We start from the raw sequence: 13,741 nt of genomic DNA on the forward strand, positions 1-13,741 counted from the left end.
AATGTAAAATAGATAGCGAGTGGGAGGCTGCTACATAGCAGAGGCAGATCAGCTCAATGTTTTGTGATGACCTAGAGGGGTGGGATAGGAGTGTTGAGGGAGACTCAAGAGGTAGGGGTTATGGGGATATATGTATACATATAGCTGATTCACTTTGGTGTAGAGCAGAAACTAACACAACTTTGTAAAACAATTATACTCCAATAAAGATATTTTTTAAAAAAGAAGTAGAAGTTCCACAAAGAAATAGAAACAATAAAACCTCAAACAAATCCTAGAGCTAAAGAATACAATGACTGAAATGAAGAATTCAATAAAAAGCTTCAGTAACAGCTTCAGCGAATCTGAAAAAGGAACCAGGAAATTAGAGGATAGGTATTTGAAACTATTTGGTTAGAGAAGCCAAAAGGTAAAGGGGAAGGAAGGAAGGAAGGAAGGAAGGAAGGAAGGAAGGAAGGAAGAAGAAAGAAAGAAAGAAAAAGAAAGAAAGAAAGAAAGAAAGAAGAAAGAAAGAAAGAAAGAAAGAAAGAAAGAAAGAAAGAAAGAAAGAAGGAAAGAAAGTGTGAAGAAAGACTATAAGACTTATGGGACATCAGCAGAAACAATATATGAATTATGGGAATGCCAGAAAGAAAAGAGAAGACAAAGGATAAAAAGTATATTTAAAGCAATAATGGCTGATAACTTCACAAACATGAGAATAGATATGGACATCCTGATTCATGAGCATAGAATGCCCCAAATAAGTTGAACCAAAAAAAGGCTACACTGAGACACATTATAATTCAATTGTTAAAAGTTAAAAAAAAAAGATATAATTTTGAAAGCAAGACAAAAGCAACTCATCACATACAAGGGAATCCCTATAAGACTACTGGCAGATTCCTCAAAAGAAATCTTGTGGGGCAGTAGAGAGTGAAATGATATATATAAAATATTGGAAAAACCCTGTCAACCAAGAATATTATACCCAGCAAAGCTCTCCTTCATAAATGAAGGAGAGATAAAGACATTCCCAAGCAATCAAAACTGAGGGAGTTTATCGCCACTATATCTGCATTATGAAAAATGCTAAATGGCATTTTCAAGCAGGAATAAATTTATGCTAATTAACATCATAAAATCATTTGTGTAAAATTCAATGGTAATGTTAAACATATAGACAGATTCTCCTACATTGTAATGGTGGTGTGTAATTCACTTACAATTCTAGTTGAAAGTTAAAAAAAATCATTGAAAATAACCATATGTACAATAATTTGTTATTCGACATACAACATAAATATATGTAAATTGCAACATCAACGACATGTGAGAGGTTAATGGATTTATGTATGCTATTAAAGTTAAGTTGTAATTTAGATTAGGATAGGCTGTCATAAATATAAGATACCTTATGTAATCTTCATGGTCATAACAAAGGAAAAACCTGTAGCAGATAACACAAAAGGTCATGACAAAGGAACGAATCCATACCCTGACAAGAATTCACCAAATCAAAAAAGAAGACAGCAAGATAAGAAGCAAGAAACAAATGATCTACAAAAAAGAGAGCAACTGACAAATAATAATATTAAGTTCTTACCTATCAATATTTACTTTAAATGTAAATGGATTAAATTCTCCAATCAAAAGACAAAGAATGGCTTACAAAACAAGATCCAACAACGTGTTGGCTACAACAGACGCACTTCAGCTTTAAAGACACACATAGACTGAGAGGGAAAGGATGGAAAAATATATTTAAAGTACATGAAACCCAAAACAAAGCAGAGGTAGATATACTTATATCAGACAGTTTATACTAAAGGTAAAAATGTTCAAAAGAGATATAGAAGGTAATTATATAATAATACACCAGTTAATCCATCAACAAGGTAACTACTTATGCACACAACACCATAGCATCATTAATGTCTAAAGCAACTACTAACAGAACTAAAAGGAGAAATAAAGAAACACATGATAATAGTTCGGGACTTTTGTTTTCAAACACATTTATTGAAGCATAATTGCTTTACAATGGTGTGTTAGTTTCTGTTTTATAACAAAGTGAATCACCTATACATATACACACATTGCCATATCTCTTCTCTCTTGCATCTCCCTCCCTCCCACCCTCCCTATCCCACCTCTCTAGGTGGTCACAAATCACCAAGCGGATCTACCTGTGCTATGCAGATACTTCCCACTAGCTATCTATTTTACGTTTGGTAGTGTGTATATGTCCAAGCCACTCTCTCACTTTGTCACAGCTTACACTTCCCCCTCCCCGTATCCTCAAGTCGATTCCCTAGTAGGTCTGCATCTTTACTCCTGTCTTGCCCCTAGGTTCTATGTGACCTTTTTTTTCTAGATTCCATATATATGTGTTGGCATACGGTATTTGTTCTACTCTTTCTGACTTACTTCACTCTATATGACAGTCTATAGATCCATCCACCTCACTACAAATAACTCAGCATTATTCCCTTTAATTGCTGAGTAATATTCCATTGTATATATGTGCCACATCTTCTTTTTCCATTCATCCGATGACGGGCACTTTGGTTGTTTCCATCTCCGGGCTACTGTAAATAGAGCTGCAGTGAACATTTTGGTACATGACTCTTTCTGAATTCTGGTTTCCTCAGGGTATATACCTAGTAGTGGGATTGCTGGGTCATATGGTAGTTCTATTTGTAGTTTTTTAAGGAACCTCCATACTGTTCTCCATAGTGGCTGAACCAATTCACATTCCCACCAGCAGTGCAAGAGTGTTCCCTTTTCTCCACACCCTCTCCAGCATTTATTGTTTCTAGATTTTTTGATGATGGCCATTCTGACTGGTGTGAGATGATATCTCGTTGTAGTTTTGATTTGCATTTCTCTAATGATTAATGATGTTGAGCATTCTTTCATGTGTTTGTTGGCAGCCTGTATATCTTCCTTAGAGAAATGTCTGTTTAGATCTTCTGCCCATTTTTGGATTGGATTGTTTGTTTCACTGATATTGAGCTGCATGAGCTGCTTGTATATTTTGAAGATTAATCCTTTGTCAGTTGCTTCATTTGCAAATATTTTCTCCCATTTTGAGGGTTGCCTTTTCGTATTGTTTATGGTTTCCTTTGCCATGCAAAAGCTTTTAAGTTTCATTAGGTCCCATTTGTTTATGTCTGTTTTTATTTTTATTTCTCTAGGAGGTGGGTCAGAAAGGATCTTGCTGTGAGTTATGTCATAGAGTGTTCTGCCTATGTTTTCCTCTAAGAGATTGATGGTGTCTGGCCTTACATTTAGGTCTTTCATCCATTTTGAGTTTATTTTTGTGTATGGTGTTAGGGAGTATTCTAAGTTCATGCTTTTATATGTAGCTGTCCAGTTTAGGCAGAACCACTTATTGAAGAGGCTGTCTTTTATCCATGGTATATTCTTGCATCCTTTATCAAACATAAGGTGACCATATGTCCATGGGTTTATCTCTGGGCTTTCTATCCTGTTCCATTGATCTGTATTTCTGTTTCTGTGCCAGTACCATGCTGTCTTGATTACTGTAGCTTTGTAGTATACTCTGAAGTCAGAGAGCCTGATTCCTCTAGCTCTGTTTTCCTTTCTCAAGATGGCTTATGCTATTCGGGGTCTATTGTATTTCCATACAAATTGTGAAATTTTTTGTTCTACTTCTGTGAAAAATGCCAGTGGTAATTTGACAGAGATTACATTGAATCTGTAGATTGCTTTGGGTAGTAGAGTCATTTTCACAGTGTTCATTCTTCCAGCCAAGAACATGGTACATCTGTCCATCTATTTGTATCATCTTTAATTTCTTTCATCAGTGCCTTATAAGTTTCTGCATAGAGGTCTTTTGTCTCCTTAGGTAGGTTTATACCTAGATATTTTACTCTTTTTGTTGCAATGGAAAATGGGAGCCTTTTATTAATTTCACTTTCAGACTTTTCATCATTAGTGTAGAGGAATGCAAGAGTTTTATGTGCATTAATTTTGTATCCTGCTACTTTACCAATTCATTGATTAGCTCTAGTAGTTTTCTGGTAGCATCTTTAGCATTCTCTATATATAGTATCATGTCACTTGAAAACTGACAGATTTACTTCTTCTTTTTCAATTTGGATTCCTTTTATTTCTTTTTCTTCTCTGATTGCTGTGGCTAAAGCTTCCAACATTATGTTGAATAACAGTGGTGTGAGTGGGCAACCTTTTCTTATTCCTGATCTTACTGGAAATTGTTTCAATTTTTCTCCATTGAGGATGATGTTGGCAGTGTGTTTGTCATATATGGCCTTTATTATGTTCAGAAAAGTTCCCTCTATGCCTACTTTCTGCAGGGTTTTTATCATAAATCAGTGTTGAATTTTGTCGAAAGCTTTCTCTTCATCTATTGAGATGATCATATGTTTTTTCTTCTTCAATTTGTTAATATGGTGTATCACGTTGATTAATTTACGTATATTGAAGAATCCTTGCATTCCTGGAATAAACCCCACTTGATCATATTCTGTGATCCTTTTAATGTGTTGTTGGATTCTGTTTGCTAGTATTTTGTTGAGGATTTTTACATCTATGTTCGTTAGTGATATTGGCCTGTAGTTTTCTTTCTTTGTGACATCATTGTATGGTTTTGGTATCAGAGTGATGGTGGCCTCACAGAGTTAGTTTGGAAGTGTTCCTCTCTCTGCTATATTTTGGAAGAGTTTGAAAAGGATAGGTATTAGCTCTTCTCTAAATGTTTGATAAAATTCGCCTGTGAAGCCATCTGGTCCTGGCCTTTTGTTTGTTGGAAGACTTTTCATCACTGTTTCAAATTCACTGCTTGTGATTGATCTGTTCCTATTTTCTATTTCTTCCTGGTTCAGTCTCGGAAGGTTGTCCATGTCTAAGAATATGTCTATTTCTTCCAGTTTGTCCATGTTATTGGCATATAGTTGTTTGTAGTAAGCTCTCATTATTCATTTTATTTCTGCAGTGTCAGTTGTTACTTCTCCTTTTTCATTTCTAATTCTATGTATTTGGGTCTTCTCCCTTTCTTTCTTGATAAGTCTGGCTAATGGTTTATCAATTTTGTTTATCTTTGCAAAGAACCCCGTTTTAGTTTTATTGATCTTGGTATCATTTTCTTCATTTCTTTTTCATTTGTTTCTTATCTGATCTTTATGATTTCTTTCCTTCTGCTAACTTTGGGGTTTTTTGTTCTTCTTTCTCTAATTGCTTAAGGTGTAAGGTTTGGTTGTTTATTTGAGATGTTTCCTGTTCTTAAGGTAGGAATGTATTGCTATAAACTTCCCTCTTAGAACTGCTTTTGCTGTATCCCATAGGTTTTGGGTCATCGTGTTTTCATTGTCATTTGTTTCTAGGTATTTTTTTAAATTTCCTCTTTGATTTATTCAGTGATCTCTTGGTTATCAAGTAGTGTATTGTTTAGCCTCCATGTGTTTGCATTTTAAACAGATTTTTTCCTGTAATTGATACCTAGTCTCATAGCGTTGTGGTCGGAAAACATACTTAATACAATTTCAATTTTCTTAAACTTACCAAGGCTTGATTTGTGACTCAAGATATGATCTATCTTGGAGAAGGTTCCATGAGTACATGAGAAGAATGTGTATTCTTTTGTTTTTGGATGGAATGTCCTAAAAATATCAATTAAATCCACCTTGTTTAATGTATCATTTAAAGCTTGTGTTTCTTTTTTTATTTTCATTTTGAATGATCTGTCCATTGGTGAAAGTGGGGTGTTTAAGTTCCCTCATATGATTGTGTTACTGTTGATTTCCCCTTTTATGGCTGTTAGCACTTGCCTTATGTACTGAAGTGCTCCTATGTTTGGTGCATAACTATTTCAATTGTTATATCTTCCTGGATTGATCCCTTGATCATTATGTAGTGTCCTTCTTTGTCTCTTGTAATACTCTTTGTTTCAAAGTCTATTTTGTCTGATATCAGAAATGCTACTCCAGCTTTATTTTCATTTCTATTTGCATGGAATATCTTTTTCGATCCCCTCACTTTCAGTCTGTATGCGTCCCTAGGTCTGAAGTGCGTCTCTTGTAGACAGCATATATATGAGTCTTCTTTATGTATTGTTTCAGCCAATCTATATCTCTTGGTTGGAGCATTTAATCCCTTTACATTTAAGGTAATTATCGATATGTATGTTCCTATTACCATTTTCTTAATTGTTTTGGGTTTATTATTGTAGGTCTTTTCCTTCTGTTGTGTTTCCTGACTGGAGAAGTTCCTTTCGCATTTGATGTAAAGCTGGTTTGGTGGTGCTGAATTCTCTTAGCATTTGCTTGTCTGTAAGTTTTTTTAATTTCTCTGTCAAATCTGAATGAGATCCTTGCTGGGTAGAATAATCTTGGTTGTAGGTTTTTCTCCTTCATCACTTTATATATTCTCACTTGCAGAGTTTCTGCTGAAAGATCAGCTGTTATTCTTATGGGGATTCCTTATGTGCTATATGTTGTTTTTCCCTTGATGCTTTTAATATTTGTTTTTTGTATTTAGTTTTTGATAGTTTGATTAATATGTGTTTTGGCATGTTTCTCCTTGGATTTATCCTGTATGTGACTCTCTATGCTTCCTGGACTTGATTATCTATATCCTTTCCCATATTAGGGAAGTTTTCAACTATAATCTCTTCAAATATTCTCTCAGTCCCTTTCTTTTTCTCTTCTTCTTCTGGGACCACTATAATTCAAATGTTGGTGCATTTAATGCTGTCCCAGAGTTCTGTGAGACTGCCTCAATTCTTTTCATTCTTTTTTCTTTATCATGCTCTGCACTAGCTATTTCCACTATTTTATCTTCCAGGTCACTTATATGTTCTTTTGCTTCAGTTATTGTGCTATTGATCTCTTCTAGAGAATTTTTAATTTCATTTGTTGTGTTGTTCACCTCTGTTTGTTTGCTCTTTAGTTCTTGTAGGTCTTTGTTAAACGTTTCTTGTATTTTCTCCATTCTATTTCCAAGATATTGGATCATCTTTACTATCATTCTTCTGTATTGTTTTTCAGTTAGACTGCCTATTTCTTCTTCATTTGTTAGGTCTGGTGGGGTTTTGCCTTGCTCCTTCATCTGCTGTGTGTTTCTCTATCTTCTCATTTTGCTTATCTTACTGTGTTTGGATTCTCCTTTTCACAGGCTGAAGGTTCGTAGTTTCTGTTGTTTTTGGTGTCTGTCCCCATTGGCTAAGGTTGGTTCAGTGGGTTGTTTAGGCTTCCTGGTGGAGGGGACTAGTGCCTGTGTTCTGGTGGATGAGGCTGGAACTTGTTTTTCTGGTGGGCAGGTCCACCTCTGGTGGTGTGTTTGGGGTGTCTGTGGCCTTATGATTTTAGGCAGCCTCTGTGCTAATGGATGGGGTTGTGTTCCACTCTTTCTAGCTGTTTGGAATATGGTGTCCAGCACTGTAGCTTGCTGGTCATTGAGTGGAGCTGGGTCTTGGCATTGACATGGAGATCTCTGGGAGATTTTCACCATTTGATATTATGTGGATCTGGGTGGTCTCTTGTGTACCAGTGTCCTGAACTTGTCTCTCCCACCTCAGTGGCACAGCCTTGACACCTGCCTGGAGAACCAAGAGCCAGTCCTCTACATGGCTCAGAATAAAAGGGTGAAAATAAGAAATAAAGAAAGAAGAAGGGCTTCCCTGGTGGCGCAGTGGTTGAGAGTCCCCCTGCCGATGAAGGGGACACGGGTTCATGCCCCTGTCCGGGAAAATCTCACATGCTGCAGTGCGGCTAGGCCTGTGAGCCATAGCTGCTGAGCCTGTGTGTCCGGAGCCTGTGCTCCACAGCAGAAGAGGCCACAACAATGAGAGGCCTGCGTACTGCAAAAGAAAACAAAAAAGAAAGAAGAAGATAAAATAAAGTAAAATAAGTTAAATAAAATAAAGTAAATGTATGAAAATAAAAAATAATTTTTAAGGAAAAACTTTTTTAAGTATTAAAAAATAAACGGACAGACAGAACCCTAGGACAAATGGTAAAAGCAAAGCTATACTGACCAAATGTAACACAGAAGCATACACATACACACTCACAAAAAGGGAAAATATATATATTTATTGTGGCTCCCAAAGTCCACCTCTTCAATTTGGGATGATTCTTTGTCTATTCAGATACATCAAGTTGATTGTGGAGGTTTAATCCTGTGATCCTGAGGCTGCTGGGAGAAATTTCCCCTTTCTCTTCTTTGTTTGCTCAGCTCCTGGTGCTCAGCTTTGGATTTGGCCCCGCATCTGCGTATAGGTCACCTGAGGGCATCTGTTCTTCACTCAGACAAGACGGGGTTGAAGGAACTGCTGATTCGGGGGCTCTGGCTCACTCAGGCTGTGGTAAGGGTGAGGTACGGAGTCCAGGGCAAGCCTGCAGCAGCAGAGGCAGGCCTGATGTTGCACCAGCCTGAGGCACCCTGTGCGTTCTCCCAGGGAAGTTGTCCCTGGATCACAGTACTCTGGCAGCAGCGGGCTGCACAGGGTCCAGGGCAGAACAGTGTAGATAGTGACCTGTGCTTGCACACAGGCTTCTTGGTGGTTGCAGCAGCACCATTAGCATCTTATACCCATCTCTGGGGTCTGTGCTGATGGCTCCGGCTCACGCCCATCTCTGGAGCTCCTTTAAGCTGCTCTCTTAACCTCCTCTCCTTGCACACCAGGAAGCAAAGAGGCAAGAAAAAGTCTTGTCTCTTTGGCAGCTCCAGACTTTTTCCTGGACTCCCTCCCAGCTAGCTGTGGCACACTAGCCCCCTTCAGGCTGTGTTCATGCAGCCAACCCCAGTCGTCTCCCTGGGATCCAAAAAAAGCCCAAGCCTCAGCATCCATACCCACCCGCCCCGGCTGGTGAGCAGACAAGCCTTCGGGCTGGTGAGTGCTGCTTGGCACTGATCCTCTGTGCGAGAATCTCTCCAGCTTACCCTCTGCACCCCTGTTGCTGTGCTCTCCTCTGTGGCTCCGAAGCTTCCCCCCTCTGCCACCTGCAGTCTCCAACCACGAGGGGCTTTCCTAGTGTGTGGAAACCTTTCCTCCCTCATAGTTCCCACTCACTCATGCAGGTACCGTCCCTATTCTTTTGTCTCTGTTTTTCCTTTTTTTTTTTTTGCCCTACCCAGGTACGTGGGGAGTTTCTTGCCTTTTGGGAGGTCTGAGCTCTTCTGCCAGCATTCAGCAGGTGTTCTGTAGGTATTGTTCCACATGTAGTTGTATTTCTGATGTATTTTGGGGGAGGAAGGTGATCTCCGTGTCTTACTCTTCTGCCATCTTGCAGCTCCTCCTGGGGACTTTTAATACACCTCTCTCAACATGTATAGATCATCAAGATACAAAATCAATAAGGAATGGATGTGAACAACACTTATAGACTAAAATGGTCCTAAAAGACATACAGAACATTCCGTCCACTACCAAAAGAATACACATTCTTTTCAAGTACACATGGAACTTTTTGTAGGATCATAGGTTACATCAAAAGACAGATGCTAGCAGATTTAAGAAGACTGAAATCATACCAAGTATGTTTTTTCTGACCACAATTGTATAAAACAAGAAAGTAATAACAGTCCAAAAGCTGGAAAATTCACAAACACATGGAAATTAACACGCTGCTGAACAACAAATGGATCAAAGAAAAAAATCAAAAGAGAAATTTAAATAATATTGATACAAAAATGGAAACACTAAATATCAAAATGTATGGGATGCAGCTAGAGCCAGTCTAAAAGGAAAGATTATAGTTATAAACACATACATCAATGAAAAAAATCTCAAATAACCTGGCTTTACAATTCAAGAAAATAGAAAAATAATAACAAACTAAGCCCAAAATTAGAAGAGACAAAAAAAAATATTAGAGCAGAAATAAATGAAATAAGAAACCAATAGGAAAAATTAACAAATGTAAGAGTCAGTTCTTTTAATAGATAAACAAAATTGTCAAACCCTTCACTAAACTAGCCAAGAGATAATACAAATAAATAAAATTATAAATGAAAGAAGAGACATTAGAACTTATACTTCAGGAATACAAATGATCAGGAGCAACTATTATGAACAATTTTATGTCAGCATAACGATAATGTAGAAAATGGATAAATTCCTAGAACTCCTACAATTTACCAAGACTGAATGATGAAAAATAGATAATATAAATAGACCAATAACAAGTAAGGAAACTGAATTAGTAATCAAATCCTTCCAACAAAGAAAAGCACAGGAGCAGATAGTTTCACTGGTGAATTCCAACAAACATTCAAAGAAGCATTATTCTAATAAGGACCTACTGTATTGCACAGGGAACTCTTACTCAATACTCTGTAATGGCCTAGATGGGAATCTAAAAAAGAGTGGATATATGTATACGTATAATTGATTCACTTTGCTGTACACTTGAAACAAACACAACATTGTAAATCAACTATACTCCAATAAAAATTTTAAAAAATAACAAAAGCATTAATGCCAAATCTTCTCAAACTCTTCCAAAAAATTTGAAGAGAAGGGAACACTTCCAATCTCAATTTACAAGTCCAGTATTATCCTGATACAAAAGCCAGATAAGAACACTACAGGCCAATATCCCTGATGAATATAGACGCAAAAATTCTCAGAAAATACTCACAAACTGAATTTACCAGCACACTGAAAGAATAATACACCATGATCAAGTGGGTTCATCCCTAGGATGCAAGGATGGCTCAACATAGGCAAAATCAATAAATGTGGTACATCACATTGCCACAATGAAAGACAAATATAATATAATCATCTTAATAGATGCAAGGATATATAAACACAAAGGATGCCTAGCACCAAGCAATGTGATAAACCCAGGGCAGGTAACAACCACCCTGGCATCTAGGAAGAAATATTTTGTTCAACATCCATTCATGATAAAACTCTCAACAAATTGGCTGTAGAAAGAATGAACCTCAATATAATAAAGGCCATATAAACCAAACCCACAATTAACATCAAACTCAATGTTAAAAGCTTGAAAGCTTTTCCTCTATGATCAGAAACAAGACAATGGTTCCTAATCTCACCACTCCTATTTAACATTTTACTAGAAGTCCTAGCCAGAGAAATCAGGCAAGAAAAAAAAATAAACTGAATGTGAAAGAAAAAACTGAAATCAGTAGTATTTCAGTACATTAACAACAAATTATCTGAAAATGAAATAAAAAGTCTCAAATATAGTACCATTAAAAAGAAGGAAATACTTAGAAATAAATCTAACCACGTGAAAGAGCTATACACTAAAAACAGTAAGACACTGATGAAAGAAATGGAGACACAAACAGTGAAAAGATATTCTGTATTCATGGACTGGGAGAAATAATATTGTTAAAATGTCCATACTACCCAAAGCCATTTACAGATTAAATGCAAACCCTATCAAAATTCCAATGGCAATTTTTACGTAAATAGAAAAAAATCCTAAAATTCATTGTCAAGCATAAAAGATTTTGAATAGACACAGAATTCCTGAGAATGAAGAACTAAGCTGGAGGCATCACACCTCTTAATTTCAAACTATATTATAAAGCTATAGTAATCAAGACAGCACAGTACAAGCATAAAAACAGACACATACACCAATGGAATAAAATTGATATCTGATAAATAACCCAATCATATAGACCATCTAATATTTGACAAGGAGCCAAGAATGCTCACTGGAGAAAAATAATCTCTTCAATAAGTGGTGCTGAGTAAATTAGATATTCACATGCAAGTGAAGGAAATTAGACCCCAATCTTACACCACTCAAAAAATTAACTCCAAATGGATTAAACAACTAAATTTAAGACCTGAAACCATAAAACTCTTAGAAGACAACATAGAGGAAAAAGTTTCTGGACATTGGTCTTGCCAGTGATAATCTGGATATGACACATAAAAGCAAAAGTAACAAAATCAAAAGTAAACAATGGGAACTACATCAAACTAAAAACCTTCTGCAAGAGTAACAATCAAAAATATAAAAGACAAAAGTGACAATCACAAACATAAAAAGGCAGACAACTGAATGGGAGAAAATATTTGCAAAATACATGTATAAGTGGTTAATATTCAAAATATATATGGAACCCATACAACTCAATAGCAAAAATAATTATCCAACTAAAATGGGCAAAGGAACTGAATAAACATATTTCCAAAGAATATATTTAAACAGACAACATGAAATATATATGGAAAGGTGCTCAACATCAGTAATTATCAGAGAAATTCAAACAAAACCACAGTGATGAGTTGGGGCGTGTTCAGGGTGACATTTATACAATGTAATATTATTGAGCCATAAAAACGAATGAAATAATGCCATTTGAGGCAACATTGATGGACCCAGAGATTATCATGCTAAGTGAAGTGAGCAAGACAAAGACAAATATCATGTGATATTGCTTATATATGGAATCAAGAGAAGTGATACAAATGAACTTATTTACAAAACAGAAACAGACCCACAGACATAGAAAACAAATTTGTGGTTACCAAAGGGGAAGTGGGGGTAGGGATAAATTTGGAGTTTGGGATTAACATATACACGCTACTATGTATAAAATAGGTAACCAACAAGGACCTAATGTATAGCACAGGAAATTATGCTCAATATTTTGTAATAACCTACAATGGAAAAGAATCTGAAAAAAATAGATACACACTTATGTTTAACTGGATCACTTTGCTGTACACCTGAAACTAACACAACATTGTAAATCAACTATAGTTCAATAAAAAGTAATTAATTTTATAAAACCACAGGGAGATATCACCTTAAACCTGTTACAATGGCTATTATAAAAAAGACAAGAGACAACAAGTGCTAGTGAGGATGTAGAGAAAGGGAACCCTAGTACACTGTTGGTGGGAATGTAAATTTGTATAGCCTCTATGGAAAACAGCATTCCTCAAAAAAAAAAAAAGTTCCTCAAAAAATTAAAAGTACAAATACCATCTGATCCAGAAATTCCACTCCTGTGTATATATGCAAAGAAAACAAAAATACTAATTCAAAAAGATAGATGCACTCCAAAGTTCACAGTGGCATTATTTACAACAGCCAAGATATGGAAGCAACCTAAGTGCCCATCAACTGATGAATGGATAAAGAAGCTGTGATATATACTCAGTGGTATTATGCTTCATAAAGTAAATCAGACAGAGAAAGATAAGTACTGTATGTTTTCATTTATATGTTGAACCAAAAATTAAAATGGACCAGGCACTGGTGGGGGCCCACGGACACCTAAGGAGATGGGAGGAACAAACCGGTAGGATGTGGGTGGAGGGAGGGGGGAGGAGAAGTGGAGGCGAGATGGGACCAGTGTCCCTGAGGGGGGGATGGGGGAGGGGAGGGGAGGGGTTACCATGCTCAAGACGGGCCCACCCAAAGTGAGGGGATTAGCTGGGAGAGGAAGAGACCCTCGGGGGATGGGGGATTAGAAGGGAACTTGGCCAGAGATTTCCCCACCCACTTGGGCCCCCAAGAGCCTGCTGAGGTCCCAGGACTGATCTTCCAAACTCTGAGAACCACTCTGGCTGCACTAAGCCTAACCCTGCCCCCAACCCCCACATATGGCCTTATCACTGCACTCAACACTCTGAGGCCCCCTCTGGTCCTGGAGCCATTTCTCGACTGAGGGTCTTCAGCCTAGGCCCAGCCCCTGCCTAAACCCCACACCTGCCTAAGCACCACCCTGCCTAACCTCCACCCCAAAAGCCAAGGCTTTTTCTGGCCCTTTTTAA

The sequence above is a fragment of the Lipotes vexillifer genome, unplaced genomic scaffold, assembly GCF_000442215.2.
Source record: "Lipotes vexillifer unplaced genomic scaffold, Lipotes_vexillifer_v1.1 scaffold2016, whole genome shotgun sequence".
Taxonomy (NCBI): Eukaryota; Metazoa; Chordata; class Mammalia; order Artiodactyla; family Lipotidae; genus Lipotes; species Lipotes vexillifer.